This window comes from Schistocerca piceifrons, chromosome 3 (assembly GCF_021461385.2).
Source record: "Schistocerca piceifrons isolate TAMUIC-IGC-003096 chromosome 3, iqSchPice1.1, whole genome shotgun sequence".
Classification (NCBI taxonomy): domain Eukaryota; kingdom Metazoa; phylum Arthropoda; class Insecta; order Orthoptera; family Acrididae; genus Schistocerca; species Schistocerca piceifrons.
The window spans coordinates 683,093,504-683,110,132 of NC_060140.1; the positions used below are offsets into that span (position 1 = coordinate 683,093,504).

The following is a 16,629-nucleotide window of genomic DNA, read 5'->3' on the forward strand; positions in this document are numbered from 1 at the left end:
ATTGTGTCGCACAGTTCGCGAATTTCGAGATGGCAGAGTTATAGGAGCAACGCCTCTGCGTTAAATTTTGGGTAAAACTTAAGAAAACCTTTACAGTGACACACCAATTGATGCAGAAAGCCTACCGTGGTGAGTGCTTACTCCGTACTCGGAGTAATGGATGGCTCAGACAGTTTAAAAATGGCCGGACGGATGTTAGCATCTAGGAACACGTCGTGTTACTGCCAAGTTCGTCCCACGGCGCATGATTCAAGACCAGAAAGAGCGACGCCTCGCAATCTGTGAAGAGCTTTTGGATCCTGCAAATGAGGACTAGATATAATTATTTTCAACCATAATGGCTATGTTTGTGGACCGTGACTGCGTGGGATTATTATTTATTTCAAGTTTCTTCTACCAGTCACTTTTTATTTTATTTTATGCTTAATCTAACATAATGCAACGCGTTTCGAACACGTTCTGTCTATTTTCAAGCGTTAATACATACATACATAGAGAAATGTTGCTTAAATATAAACAAGTCTTAAACTAGATTAGTCTAGAACACTTTGTCCACTGTTTTCAATTTTTTTAATGTAGCTGCTGGTGTGGCATTTGGGGTGCAGGAGGGGGGGGGGGGCAGTGTATATGTAGAAATCGAAATCAGTGATGTCCTCCTCTGGCTTTCTTCTGTGTTGTTGACTATGTATATTACAGCCTAAAAAACTTATAGAATTTAACTTTGCTTGTGATGTTATCATTTAGTATTAGAATTTTATTTTCTGTATGGTTGATAAATATTTCAGCTAATAGGCTACTAAGAGGGCTTCCCATTGCTAGTCCTTGGTACTGCTTGTAAATTTTATTGTCAAAAGGGACGTAATTATGTGAGAGCAATAGATTAAATACATCTACAAGTTCTATGATTTCTGATTTGCTCATTGTCTTGTTTCTCAATAGGTTCATTCTTATTATCTCAGCTGTTTCATCTACAGGTATACTGCTGTAAAGGTTAACAATAGCTAGGGATAGAAGCTTGGCTTGAGGTGGTACCGTTAAATCTTTCAAACTGTTAATAAGTTCATAGATATTCCTTAAAAGAACCATAACTGATGATGAGACGTGGTTCTACGGTTATGATGTTGAGAGCAAGGTTCAGTCTTCTCCGAGACCAAAAAAAGCTCGTCAGATCAGGTCAAACATCAAAGCCATGCTGATAGTTTGCTTTGATTTTGAAGGATTAGTTCATAATGAATTCGTGCCACAGGACAAACTGTTTATCTATGGTACTATCGGGACGTATTGTGACGACTGTGGCAAAATGTGGGTAGGAAATGGCCTGAAACGTGCATCACGATAAAGCACCTACACATTCGTCTCTGTTGGTGCGTGACTATTGCACACAAAACGAAATCACTGTGTTGCCTCATTCTCCTTACTTTCCCGACCTGGCCCCTGCGGATTCCTTTTTATTTCCAGAGTTGAAAGGACGAAGATTTACAACGATAGACGAGGTAAAATAAAATTCGTAGACGACGTTTCACGCGATCCGGCAAGAGGCTAACAAGACTGCTTCCGGAAGTGGAAACGGCGTTGGCAGCGGTATACGAATTGTGGAAGAGAGTATTTCGAAAGAGACCATGCGCAATAAGTAAACGGTAAGAGGACAAAAATTTTGTGGACAAACTTCCAGAATTTTTTGAACAGACCTCATAGTTGCAGCTCTTTGCATTGTGTTGTGCAAGGCTTTCATTCCTTTAGTTAGTTTGCTGCTGGGCTGCATTTTTCATGTTGATCACTTGGATCAGCACCGAGTTTCTGTTGACATAGGTAAGCCATATAAAAGTTAGTTAGGACCAGTCTAACATCTCTGTCAAAACATAGCAGGATACTTTACAGTTAGCTTTGCAGTTCAAAATCATTATCAGGTAAAATGTAGGTAAGGTCATTTCAGATTTCATTTCTTATGCAGACAGAATTATTCTTACAGTGTTACATTTAAGTGTGTATCATTTAATCATTTAATGACTGGAATTTATTTATTCAGTCTCCTTTCGTAAAATTACGGAACGTTTTCGCATAAACATTTTATTATTTATTATTTCAAAATCCGTTTTATAATTTCATGAAGCATTTTTATCCTGTTTTGTGTAGTGAAACTGTAAGTCACGTACTGTGACGGTGTGCATTGTAGCACTGTTCACTGCACTGCAGAATACAGAATTTCATAGGACAGTTTCTTTAGCATACAGCTTCATGTTTTCCAATTATTTCGGTAAAAGTTAATTCAAATAGAGCTGTATGGTTTTAGGTAGTTTTAGCGGCTCAGTTATCAGATGGCGCTTACATAATTGCACGACTCGCATTGTTCAATATTACAACACAAAAAGAAACCAGTTCAGTTCAGACTACTCCAGTTTTACTTCACAACACCAAACAATAGTATTCACAAACAAGTTGCAGCCTCCACATTCCCAGTACTTCTATATCGTTGTATGTGGAACTTGGAAACTAGATTACAAAAATCTTTAAATTTTCTCTTTCAATGCATGATACAGTGTCGTAAAACGAAGACGCGAAGCGCTTTTGGTGGGAGGCGTGGCCAAAACGCAAGAGCGCTACAATCGCACTACAAGATGACTAAGAATCAGTTTCCATTCAAGCAGTGCGATGATTTACATAGATTCTGATCATCTGCGTCTCTTCTGTTAGTTATGTTATCTACTGATTTCTGTATTCCGTATAGTTTTAACGCATTTAGTGGAAAAGAAATGCTCCCAGGTCTTGCCTGTGCACCAAGTCGCCTCAAAATGAAGGGTGTTTAAAACCTCGTGAGACAACTAGCAGGTGCTCCTTGTGGCGTAGGTGCGAGAAGAGCGCCGGCCGGTGTGACCGTGCGGTTCTAAGTGCGTCAGTTTGGAACCGCGTGACCGCTACGGTCGCAGGTTCGAATCCTGCCTCGGGCATGGATGTGTGTGGTGTCCTTAGGTTAGTTAGGTTTAAGTAGTTCTAAGTTCTAGGGGACTGATGACCTCAGTAGTTAAGTCCCATAGTGCTCAGAGCCATTTTTTTTGTGTGAAGAGCGGGCGGACACCCCTTTTCGATCTTCAGTCAGAACTAGGCATCGTGACAGCTTTATTTGGACGTAAAAATCTAATTTATGGTAAATTCCTAATGTTTGACACAAATTTATCACACCTATTGAAGTCATACGTTTGCAGTTTCAGAATCCTGTGACACTCTTTATTTACATTTCTCGTTCCGTTACTTACAATGATTTTGACATAGCTTACTCATTTAGGATCACAACTTTTTACTTCGAATTCTTTTTTTTTCAGTAATCAATGTTAAACTGACAATGCTTTCATATTACGCTGTTCACAACTTTTTATATGTAGTTTAAATTTAAAACCTAAAATTTCCAATAAATTTAAGGCAAAGTGAGCCACGCTCTAATAATGAAATTATTATCCTTCATGTCTGCATTTGCTGCAGCATTCGAAAATTAGTTCACCGTTGCTGTTTTTGTATATTTTCCAAAAATCTTTCATTCTTTTCACATAAAAAATATCACTAGCCTTATTGCAAATTTTATGCACTATTAAGACTAATTATTGCGTAGAAAAAATAATTAAAAATTTGTTTGATTTCATCAATATCACGTAAAAAAGTTAACATATTTCTAAAGTTAAATTAGGAAGTTACACCGGCAATTGCTTGTATATGAAAATTAGATCTCTGCAAAACTATAAATGTAAAACTAAAAAAAAAAAAAAAAAATACTCAGGCATTCAAATGTCTGACTCACGTTAGATTCAGCATGGTATACAGATTCAGCATGGGAAAGATATGTATGTCTTTCAATCATATTTTATATAATTTTTCTGATATTGCTAAAATTATCTGCGTTGCGTAATTATGTATCACAATTGACAATATTGACATTTAAGACACGTACGTATCTCAAATGTCATATTTTTCAACGGCGTTAGTAAATATCCAGCTTCAGTTAACTCGCGGTCTTTTTTTTAATTTTTTTGATTGTATGCATACTCTTACTGACTGTGCCAGCCAGAGACTACTCACGATCTGTCCTCACAGCCTCACTCTGCTGGTAGATTTCTGCTACTTTCCAAACTGAAAACCATTCTTGTGATGGTGCTGGTTAATAGTGTTCATGCAGACTAAAGTGTGACGAGGGTCATTCTGCAAACTAAAATGGGATTCATCTCCGCAGAGGATGTCACTGCTATTGTTCTTATGGTCTTATTCGGTTTTGCAACGTTCACAACAAACCAGGTTCGACTTAGCATTTCCGCAAGCGAGACCTACTCTGTCGCACTTGTGTCAAACTGACAAAGTGATTTGACCCTCCGGTATTCAGTAGTCGGGAAACTGTAAACAAAAAATTTCAATGCGTGGGAATTTCTGCAACGTGTAAGCAACGTAGCCGACTTCGATGGGAGTAAATAAGCGCCTACATGCAGGCAAGCGGTTAATGTGGCATTCCCACCTTCCCGACGTGCGTGCGGCATACGCGGGAACGTGAACAATGGCAATGTTATTACCAAATGCGTCCAAACAGGATCAACGTGCTGTTATTCTTTTCTTGGCTGCCGAAGGACGAACACCGGTAGATATCCAACGGAGAAACAAGAATTCCATGAGGCAGCACTTTTGTCGAAAACCACCGTTGTGGAATTGTGCGCCAATGGGTGCTGCTGCTACATGAATACGCACGTCCCTAAATTGGGAACGTCGTAATGCAGGAGGTATGCCAACTCAAGTGGGAGATATTCGAGCATCCCCCCTATATCCTGATTTTTCCCCATGCGATTATCACGCCTTCTGTACATTAAAAAAGGCTTTCAAAAGTCGACGATTTTTGTCGGACGAGGATGTGCAGCAGGCAATTAAAGACTTTTTCACGTAGCAGGACACTGCGTTTTATCAAAAGGGTAATTTCAAACTGGTCCGTCGGTAACGGTGATTTTACCAGATTTGAATAACGATTCTGGTCTGTGCGGCCTTCGAACGGAAACTTCTTAATCACCCCATGTACAAGTCTTGAGGAAGCAGATCGATTTGTATACAACTGTCTTTCAGATACTTCTGGTTCGCTGAGGCCGTCTATCACACCTGGATTGGATGCTCTTGGTTGACACTGAACTGACCTACAATCAACGTTGCCTGTGGTTTGGAACCGAGCCCGTACACACTGCATACACTGAGAGAGAGAGAGAGAGAGAGAGAGAGAGAGAGAAGCAGTGGAAGAGAGTGAGGAGGAACAGGAAGGGAAATATATCTCATATTGGCTATAATTTCACTGAGAATGTGGTTAAATATTTTTGTGACTGCATTATGCAGATTCGTTCTGTGCTAAAATGAAATAGTGAATAACGAAAATTATATGGACATGTTTATGAAAGGTGACGATTATTGACCGGACGTAGTGGCCGAGCGGTTCTGGCGCTACAGTCTGGAACCGCGCGACCGCTACGGTCGCAGGTTCGAATCCTGCCTCGGGCATCCATGTGTGTGTCGTCCTTAGGTTAGTTAGGTTTAAGTAGTTCTAAGTTCTAGGGGACTGATGACCTCAGATTTTGAGTCCCATAGTGCGCAGAGCCATTTGAACCATTTTTGACTATTATTGACCAACAAAATCAGGAGGGAGTAAATGTAATGTGAAACTGTTGTTAAAATGCTTTATTGGTTGCATATGGACCTGCAATAGATTGGAACTGTACCTAATATTGTTGATTAGACTCTAACTTTGATATTACTATTATTTACAGCAAGATGTGTCCCTGGTTATTTCAGAAATTTGCATTTGCATCGGAGTGCGAGATACTAACAGTTGCAGCCTCTTGTATGTGATTTGTAAGAGACGATGATCAACACACCGTGCTTGTAGTGGGAAGTGCTGCTTTTTTAGGTCGTTTGGTCCTCGATACATATTTTCTCCGTTGCTGGCTGGGTGTTCGTGTTGTTCTAATCATTTCCTCTTATATTCATAGATGCGCAAGGCGCCAGTGTGACTTTAGATGACTTGAACTAGGCCGCAGATCTACCACAGACGGGGTTCTACCGGCCAGTAATGTCATACGAGCATTTCATTTTCATTTCACACATTATTTAGCTAAACTTATGCAGTCCTTTTGTTCAAAGCTAGTAAAATACAAGATCAATTTTTATGTCACACCACTGAAGCCTTTTCTCGTATTATTCACAAAAGTGCTAAAAAGGCAGCAAAGCAGAGTCACAGAAACTGTATTAGAATTTACACAGCATGGACTGGTTGCTTTCATCATTCGTCTCAACCGAGTTTCGCGAGCGAGGGTGTAACTTTCGCTCTATAGTCATTCCACACAGAGGTGAATTCAGTAATACTGTTGCCGTTTTCTTGAGCAGTCCTGCCTGCAGAGCCCTGTTAATTAGAAAATGCCACGCGCCAGCTCTTACAGCATTTATCTCGCCAGCTGTCACCTCACAGAGTAGCGTCTCTCCAGAGAAGTCTTCCTTGAAGAGTAATAGCTGTCACTTGTAACTTCACTGGCATAATAGGAATGCTTACCTTCCTACGTCACATGTGTGGAATGCCGTATGAGTCGCTAACTTACTTTTGGAATACTTCGAATGCCGAAACTGTGTAGTCCTTCGCAGAGAAATGCAAGGTAGCAGTTGTCGGATGACGCAAGTGGGAATCTGATTTGTAATGAATATGCGTGAAGGCTGCTCTTAATTTTAAAGGATGCCTACCTGTTTCAAAAGCACCTTAGACATTTGACCAAGTATTTCACGCAGTGTATCTGCTGTGTCTTCACTCTGTCTGACTGTCCTGATGAATATTTCATGAAGGGTATTGTAGGCCAGCTTTTGAATCTTAATGCTGCAGGCTCAATGGGACTTTCTCCTTTTTCGCCCTTGTTTAACAATTCGCAATTAAAATGTTGTACAGATTATTATTATTATTATTATTATTGTTAAAAGAATTTCATGAAATTAATACTAGGGCTTCCTTCGAATTTAGGTATATATCTAACGATTCTGTGGCAATGTTTCAGAGGTCCTATTACTCTACATCTACATAATACAATACAATCTCGCTCTGTGACAATTACAACAAGAAATCTTCATTATCTTGGAATCAGAAAGAGAACACACAGAGATAACAGCACCGAAGCCAGACCGAAAAGGCAAGATATTGTGAGTGAAAGGGCCGGCTAGAAGCGGGGGTGGGGGTGCTGATGGGGGTGGGGGGATGGGGCAGTGAGATGGGTGGAGCCCTGCGAAACGAAAAATACCAGATTTCTGCAGTGGTAGAGTTCTGAACTGATCGAATATAATAGATGGATTTCGGGTCTAGGGGTAATTTAAGTAAGAGGAGAAAATAACTAAAGTAAGAAAATATAATTAGAAAAAGGGGAAAAAACGTGTTTGATTCTTGCTTTGGTCTAGGCGAAGCGTCTTGGACTAGTAATCAAAACATCGGAGTTCCGAATTAGAACCAAACCATAACTTAAATTTTGAATAAAAATCATTAGCTGTGGCTGTTGAAGAATCCCTCATTCTGCTAAGGCCTTCTCAAAGAGGGCTGAGGAGCAGACAGAGTTTCAAGGCAACCTCTTTCCCTTCGGATCGGAAACTGTCCCTAAAAGACAGATGAATCAGCAGTGATCAACGGCTTGAGGATGCAGAAGGCAATGGAAAACACTGCGTTAAAGACACACAGTGTGTTCCCAAAAGACATGTGGTCTGTAACTGAAAAAGTGCCATGATGATCTCTTCATTGGCGTAAGATTTCCTATTAGGATCTCCGATATGGGACTACCAGAGGGGAGGTGACCATGGGAAAAAAATTGAATAACCAACGGAAGGGTAACATACAACGACTCGGAGGGTGGAATTTCAGAAGGTTTAATGTGGGAGGAAGCTAGAAGATCTAAAAAAGGAAATGTAAAGGCTAAATCCAGATATACTGGGAGTCAATGAAATGAAATGGAAAAAAGATACGGATTTCTGGTCAGATGAATATAGGGCAACATTAACAGCAGCAGAAAATGGTATAATGGGAGTAGGAATCGTTATGAAAAGAAAACCAGGGCAGAGAGTGAACTATTGCGAGCCAATGACAGGGTTGATCTCAACAGAATTGGTAGCAAACCGACAACTTATACGATATTGCAACACCGCAATACCTGTGTTATTCTGTCCTTTGCACATGCGCTGATGGTTGTCCATATTCACAATTCCAAATACGTTTAATATAGTAATAATTGTGGTATACCTGCCGACGTCATAATCAAAAGATGAAGTGACAGGGTAAGTATATGAGGAGAGCGAACAGGTAATTCAATATGTAAAAGGAGAGGATAATCTAACGCCGGCCGTTGTGACCTAGCGATTCTAGGCGCTTCAGTCTGGAACCGCGCTACCGCTACGGTCGCAGGTTCGAATCCTGCCTCGGGCATGGATGTATGTGATGTCCTTAGTTTAGTTAGGTTCAAGCAGTTCTAGGTTCTAGGGGACTGATGACCTCAGATGTTAAGTCCCATAGTGTTCAGAGCCATTTGAGCCATTTGATAATCTAACAACCTTGGAGTATTAAACACGATAGTAGCTGAAGGAACAGAAGAAAGAGTCGCTGTGGTAGTAAGGATAACGAAGAGTAGTTTTCCCTCTATTGGTCATTGGGAGACTGCAGAAGAACTCGTACGGCCTTTGCTTTCCTTTAATTATTTCTTCAGTTTCTTTACTCCAAATTTTAAACCCTTTTATTTTCCTTTGCCATTTAGATTTCTTTCCTATGGCTTCACCTGCTCCTTTATCTATACAATACTTGATGTTTTCGAAGTTCAAATCATTTTTTGTGGGTGTTTTTATTAAATTAACCTTTGTTGGTAGAGACCTAGATCTGAAATTGAAAGATCTATTAACAATATTAGTTTAAAACTGATTGATTTTTCTTTGTTTGTAGGCGATGAGTCGTTGAGTCTCTTCCTTAGTAATAAAGCCGTAGCTAAAAAAACTGGCGCTCAAAATGTCATGTCCTCTGAAAATTTTAATTTCTCGCACTACGGAAACAGATTTCATATTCGTTACAACATATTCTGTAACTGTTTTACTTGCTCTGATAGCCTATGTGTCTTTGTGTGTATTTTTCTCTCGTAAGAACGTATTAATTACTTTGAGGTTGTTGTTAAGTAAGGAAGCTTCTCATCTGATTATCGTTTCCATTTATTGTATATTCTCTGTAATTTCCCACCGTGTCCTTTATAGGGCTATTATCTACTTTGGCATTCCAATCTGCACACGTGTAAATCAAGTTCGTGTTGCGATTTTTTCCGTCAGTGTATGTTGTTATACAACTGTGTTGAAGAACATCAATGCACAGGTGGGCGTAGCCATGATGACAGATTAAAAATCGAAGGAAAGAATTACGTCCAATAATTTCCACAATAAGAGATCACTGCTTAAGTTTTATATTTGATAATTATCTGCAGGCTAAACATTGAAGTTCCTGAAGATTCACTTACAGAAAAAGTGTTGTCACTCTCTTAAAAAAGGTATCGCAGTAAAACTCCAAATTATGGGGGCATCAGCATATTAAACACTTCCTATGAAATACATTTAGGAGTATTAAGTATCAGATTAAAGATTACTACAGAAGTGTTACTTCTGGAAGGACAAAGTTGCTTCGTAAAGGGCAGAAGATAATATACCTTCACTGTGCAACAAATAACACAGAAACTTACCACCAATGGCGGATCACGGGTTTAAATTCTGGGGAGGCCAGGAAAAATATTGGAAAATCCCCTTTCCTTCTCTTTTAACGTACGCGTATCTAGCGTTCCTAACGACTACCGCCATCGCTACTATTACTACTACCACTGCTAATAATAATAATAATAAGAGTGATGCTTGCTTTTATTTGCAATAATAACAATAATAATAAGAGTGACGCTTGCTTTTATTTGCAGAAAACTGGTAGAGTGAGCGTTTTTGCGTTGTTACTTGTAAAACAACTCGACAATCCTACTTCTCCCCGAATCTTTCGATAACAGTGTCATACCACATGTCTCGGCTTTCAGTTATTCGCAGTACTGGTTTTTCAGTTGCGGTACAAACAAAAGCTGATAAGTGATCCTGGTCCACATTGTTCCTCAAATATGTTTTCATTCATTTTATACAAGAAAAAGTACTTTCAACTGAAGCACTTGTTGCAGGGCTGTTAGCAATTAGACGAATAGTTTGAAAGCTTCCAGACATTCTTTTGATAAAGTCTCCCAAACTGACAGAGTGAAATGTTTCCTTATACTGGGAAGAAAATACAGTCTCCAGTTCTACACAAAACTGACAGTGAATGTAATAATGTAAAATACGTTTGTAATAATGAACACACACGGAAATGCTGAGCGTAATTGGCGAACTGAGTAGTATTACCTAATTTAAGGAAGAGCAGTTTATCACAATGTAAAAATCTTGATTCCAATTCTGTTACAACGTTGTCCAATACATCGAAGTACACCTGTTTGTATTTTGACATCGATGTATTGCCAATGTATTCATGTATCAATTCAGCCTCAGTCATGGAAGCTTCAGCTTGTGAATTAGTGAAATGTTTCGTGGAATTTAAAGGTCGATTAATTTGCCTTCATTTCTTAAATTTCTCATGTATGCTACGCACTGTGAAACAGTACTGTTGCAAAACTGAGCATCGTTGGTTTTTCCTGAAGAATGTTGAAAAGCAGTTCAGTCTTTAAAAATATGCTTTCGAAAACAAAGAGGAGAAGAAAAAAGTCAAAGTCTGGAAAGCCGTTCCTCAAATGACGCGCTTCTCTTCTAGTCGTTGCACTACAGCCTGGACTGGCAATTATTTCATTCAAAACCTCAGCCACAGTCGGTTTTCGTGAATGGCTGATATTATTCTAGCATCACAGTTCCATCTCGTTTCACTGTTTGAAGAAATGCGTTTACGCACAATACTGTCGAGAATTGCTGTGCATTTGGAAGACAGGTGGAAGAAAACAGGTATACCCTGAAGCGTGGAGAAAAAAATTCTTACTGTTTTATACAAGAACCGCTCTGCTGCAAAACTAAGTATAACGCTGTGCAAAACAGTAAGTAAAAAGAACTTGTGAAACATTTTCACGGACCTTAACTTGCAGACCTTAATTCTCCTGCCAGAATGGAAGCACCATCATAGGTGCGGGCCACCAGTTTGTTCTTCATATCATAATTCTGAGAGACGGTACTCAGCACAGTAAAGAAAGCAGCAGCAGCAGTTTATCTTCACTAACGTCATAAAAATCAAGAAAGTGTTTTTGAATTTCGCTCTTGGAGTCCACTTGTGTGACAACAATAGAGTATTGTGACACGTCTGAAACATCTGTTGTTTCGCCCACTATGCAAGTTCAGGGTGACTATTATTGAACTATATGAAAAAAATGCAAATTAGTTACAAACTACAGCGTGCACACACTTTATTCAACATGTAATTGTCACTACAGATATTTGGATTTAGGTTATAACATGTTCTATATGCCTGCCATCATTGGCGATGGTGCGGCGCAGACGAATAGCGAAATTCTGCATGATACGCTGAAGTGTCGGAACATCGATGCTGTCGATGACCTCCTGAATGACTATTTTCAGCTCAGCATTGGTTTTTGGGTTATTCTTGTACACCTTGTCTTTAACACAGGCCCACGAAACGGAGTCGCATGTGTTCAGATTCGAAGAATATGGCGGCCAATCGAGGCCCATGCCAGTGGCCTCTGTGTACCCTAGAGCCACAGTGCGGTCCACAAAGTGCTCCTCCAGGACATCAAACACTCTGCTGCTTCGATGAGGTTGAGCTCCGTCTTGCACGAATCACATCTTATCGAAATCAGGGTCACTTTGGATAACGGGGATGAAATCATCTTCCAAAATCTTCACGTACCGTTCGGCAGTCGCCGTGCCATCACGGAATATCTCACCGATTATTCCGTGACTGGACATTGCACACCACACAGTCACCCGTTGAGGGTGAAGAGACTTCTCGATCGCGAAATGCGGCTTCTCAGTGCCCCAAATGCGCCAATTTTGCTTATTGACGAACACATCCAAATTAAAGTGAGATTTGTCGCTAAACCAATCCATGCTAATGCCACTCATACCCCGCGGCCAACCGTGCAGTTTGAACGTCCTAACGCAAACCGTTCAGAAGTTATGACGATTTTATTTCATATACTTCAGTAATTGTGAGGTTCTATCCAAACTTGAGTGTATACAGTCACAAATCTCCTCATTGATACATCCAATAACTTCGTGCTGTGAAGTTTTCAAAAATCCGTCGAATAGAAATGGATATCTCTGAAAAAAAAGCAATCACAGGAGTTGTGCTGTGTGTACAAGGAAGGTAACTGGGAAAAAACCTTGCGTAACACAAAAAATACTCAAACTGATACACGAGAAAAGGAAGTAAAAAAATATTCGGGGAAATACAGTAATACAAATCACTTAGGAATGAAGTTAACAGGCATTGCAGGCAAGTGAAGGCGATATGGCTGGGAAAAAAATACGGTGAAATCAAAAGCAAGGATGTCAACATTGAGAGTACAATTGGAACTCCACTCTCAAGTTCAGAGGAGAGAGTGGGTAAATGGGAAAAGTACACCGAAGGCCTCAGAGAGGACTAGTCTGATGACGTGACAGACAAGAAATGGGAACCGATAAGGAATAGATAATGACTCCAGTATTAGAACTAAAAAAAATATGAATTAAGCTACCATTTACAACAAACCTCGTAGATGTATTTAGAATAGACCCTTAGAAATTTTTTTATGAGGGAATGAGTTTACGCTCGCCCCTTAATTTAAGGTATGTGAGTAGGAAAGCGAAAAGTAAAGTAGGACCAGCAGGAGTATATAAGATACAGTGTACATCGTGGGATGTGAGGACAGACAAGAAGAACATTAACGTAAGGAATTGCACCACGGAATTCACAGTTTACTGGTGTTTATTTTGACTACTGATTTTGGTCACATTTTGACCTTCCTAGACCGGTCTGTACCAAAGTAGGACAACTATACATAAGGTGAATACAGTAACTGTGTATATTGCCCTATAAAACGTTTTCCATCGAGTATACATGCATCTTACAAAGGGTCTGAATTACAAGAAGAACATACTTGGTTCAGTGATATTAGCCTGACCACCGTCTGTGTTGGACGTCAACGTGCAATAACTACTCACAGATGACAGGTGGCACCACTAGCAGTAGAGAATATATAAAGCGTATCGGGGGCGCGGAAACAATTCAGCCGTTGTCATAATGCGGAAACGGAGCGATTTACCTGACGTCCAAAAGGGCATGATCATTGGCTTTAGGCCATGGCTGGAAACATTTCCGAAACCGCTAAGTTTGTCAACATTTCATGTCACTTTTGATCCCATAGTGTATAAGTACGTATACAAAGGCAGTTATATGGCAGTATTTCAAACAGTCGAAGACAGAGAACAACAAAACAGAAACGACGAGATCCTCACGTACCATATGGGAAGATACAATAGTAACGAAGCAGTGTGGCGGGTTTTCGGTTTTCCCACACACGAATGCGAACGATCTGTGTCACATTTGGCAGCATGTTTGGAGAATGGGCAGAGAGGTTACTTCACAAAAGACACCATCAGAACCTTTGCAAGCGAACCACCTCAGAACATACCATAAACAGCTTTTTACCGACTGTGCCAAACGGATCCATTCGCGAAAACATTACTATATGTCGACGTCCCTACACAACAAGAAACATCTTTCTGCGACGAAAACAAAGAAATCCAGTAGAAGATCATCCAGAAATCACGAAAACTGGGTCACTAGGCCGAATGTACACCGTACTTCCGAACAACACCGAATGTTTCTATCTTTGGATGTTGCTACACGAAATACAGGGACTAACAAATTTTACAGATCTCAAGATTGCTGACGGTTACCTACGCCAGACGTACAAAGAAGCATGCCAACGCTTAGAACTACCGGAAAACGACAAACACTGGGAATTAACACTACAAGAAGCCTCACTCACAGCGTCAGCTCAACAAATGAGAGACTTATTCTCCATGGTTCTAACAACATGAATTCATCGAATCCAAAACAGCTATGGGACTGCTTCACAGAGAGTATGACTGATGACACAGTATAGCAAATCCGACAAACTCATCCTGAAATAACCACCGAATTCAACGACGTTCATCTTCAATGAAACACTCATAAATGTTTAGCAGTAAACAATCAGACCTTAGGACAGCTTGGGATGCAAGCACCACGAAAGGATGCTATCAGTGAGCTAAACTTCGAAATCAGAAAGGAAAAAAGCTGAAACATCAATGAACTACTTCCATGCATTGCTCAAAACATACCATTCCTCAGTGACAATCGACAGGAAATTTACAACGTTGTGATGAACTGGATCGATAACAGCACTGGTGGAATTATTTACTTGGAGGCACCAGGCGGCACCGGGGAAACGTTTCTAATAAACCTATTGCTGGCGGAAATACACTCCTGGAAATGGAAAAAAGAACACATTGACACCGGTGTGTCAGACCCACCATACTTGCTCCGGACACTGCGAGAGGGCTGTACAAGCAATGATCACACGCACAGCACAGCGGACACACCAGGAACCGCGGTGTTGGCCGTCGAATGGCGCTAGCTGCGCAGCATTTGTGCACCGCCGCCGTCAGTGTCAGCCTTTTTGCCGTGGCATACGGAGCTCCATCGCAGTCTTTAACACTGGTAGCATGCCGCGACAGCGTGGACGTGAACCGTATGTGCAGTTGACGGACTTTGAGCGAGGGCGTATAGTGGGCATGCGGGAGGCCGGGTGGACGTACCGCCGAATTGCTCAACACGTGGGGCGTGAGGTCTCCACAGTACATCGATGTTGTCGCCAGTGGTCGGCGGAAGGTGCACGTGCCCGTCGACCTGGGACCGGACCGCAGCGACGCACGGATGCACGCCAAGACCGTAGGATCCTACGCAGTGCCGTAGGGGACCGCACCGCCACTTCCCAGCAAATTAGGGACACTGTTGCTCCTGGGGTATCGGCGAGGACCATTCGCAACCGTCTCCATGAAGCTGGGCTACGTTCCCGCACACCGTTAGGCCGTCTTCCGCTCACGCCCCAACATCGTGCAGCCCGCCTCCAGTGGTGTCGCGACAGGCGTGAATGGAGGGACGAATGGAGACGTGTCGTCTTCAGCGATGAGAGTCGCTTCTGCCTTGGTGCCAATGATGGTCGTATGCGTGTTTGGCGCCGTGCAGGTGAGCGCCACAATCAGTACTGCATACGACCGAGGCACACAGGGCCAGCACCCGGCATCATGGTGTGGGGAGCGATCTCCTACACTGGCCGTACACCACTGGTGATCGTCGAGGGGACACTGAATAGTGCACGGTACATCCAAACCGTCATCGAACCCATCGTTCTACCATTCCTAGACCGGCAAGGGAACTTGCTGTTCCAACAGGACAATGCACGTCCGCATGTATCCCGTGCCACCCAACGTGCTCTAGAAGGTGTAAGTCAACTACCCTGGCCAGCAAGATCTCCGGATCTGTCCCCTATTGAGCTTGTTTGGGACTGGATGAAGCGTCGTCTCACGCGGTCTGCACGTCCAGCACGAACGCTGGTCCAACTGAGGCGCCAGGTGGAAATGGCATGGCAAGCCGTTCCACAGGACTACATCCAGCATCTCTACGATCGTCTCCATGGGAGAATAGCAGCCTGCATTGCTGCGAAAGGTGGATATACACTGTACTAGTGTCGTCATTGTGCATGCTCTGTTGCCTGTGTCTATGTGCCTGTGGTTCTGTCAGTGTGATCATGTGATGTATCTGACCCCAGGAATGTGTCAATAAAGTTTCCCCTTCCTGGGACAATGAATTCACGGTGTTCTTATTTCAATTTCCAGGAGTGTACGTTCTAAACACGTATCGCACTCGCACTGGCATCATCCGGTATTGCAGCCTCACTTATGGAACGAGGACGATCTTCCCATTCCACCCCAAAACTACCATTGAATGTAGCCGAAGAATAATTGCCGATATGTAAAATCTCAAGAGCATTTAGGCGGGGTGAACTTCTAAAGCGAGCTAAAATTATCTTCTGGGACGACTGCACAACGGCACAGAAAAAAATCACTCGAAGCCGTGGACAGAACATTACAAGTCATGTTGGAAACTCCGAAGTGATAGGAGGAACCCTATTCATACTCTCAGGAGATTTTCGACGAACTATTCCAGTTATCATACAATGTAGGCTATTCCAGTTATCCCCACGTCAACACCAGCAGACGAGATCAATGCACGCTTAAAAAAATCAGATCTGTGGTCACCCATAAAAATACTGCGGCTAACAAAAAAATATGAGAGTTGAACTATCGAAAGACGAAACAACAGCACATTTTGCTAAACACCCTTTACAAATGGACGAAGGCACATATTCTACTTACCAGACGACCGACCTCATTAAACTCAACAGTGATTTCTGCAACATAGCCACTGCTGGAAAGAAGTCATCTACCAAATTTATCCAAACATTGTTCACAACTATACTGGCTATTTGAAAGGATAATTTAGGCAACTAAAAATAATATTGCCGA

At 41.6% G+C, this 16,629-nt stretch overlaps 1 protein-coding gene across 1 annotated transcript in view; it reads right to left on the bottom strand.

Moving 5' to 3' along the window:
* The window catches only part of LOC124788962 (dual oxidase), a 549,428-nt gene that overhangs the window by 156,759 nt on the left and 376,040 nt on the right, over positions 1 to 16,629 (bottom strand). The gene's annotated exons all lie outside the window — the stretch shown is intronic.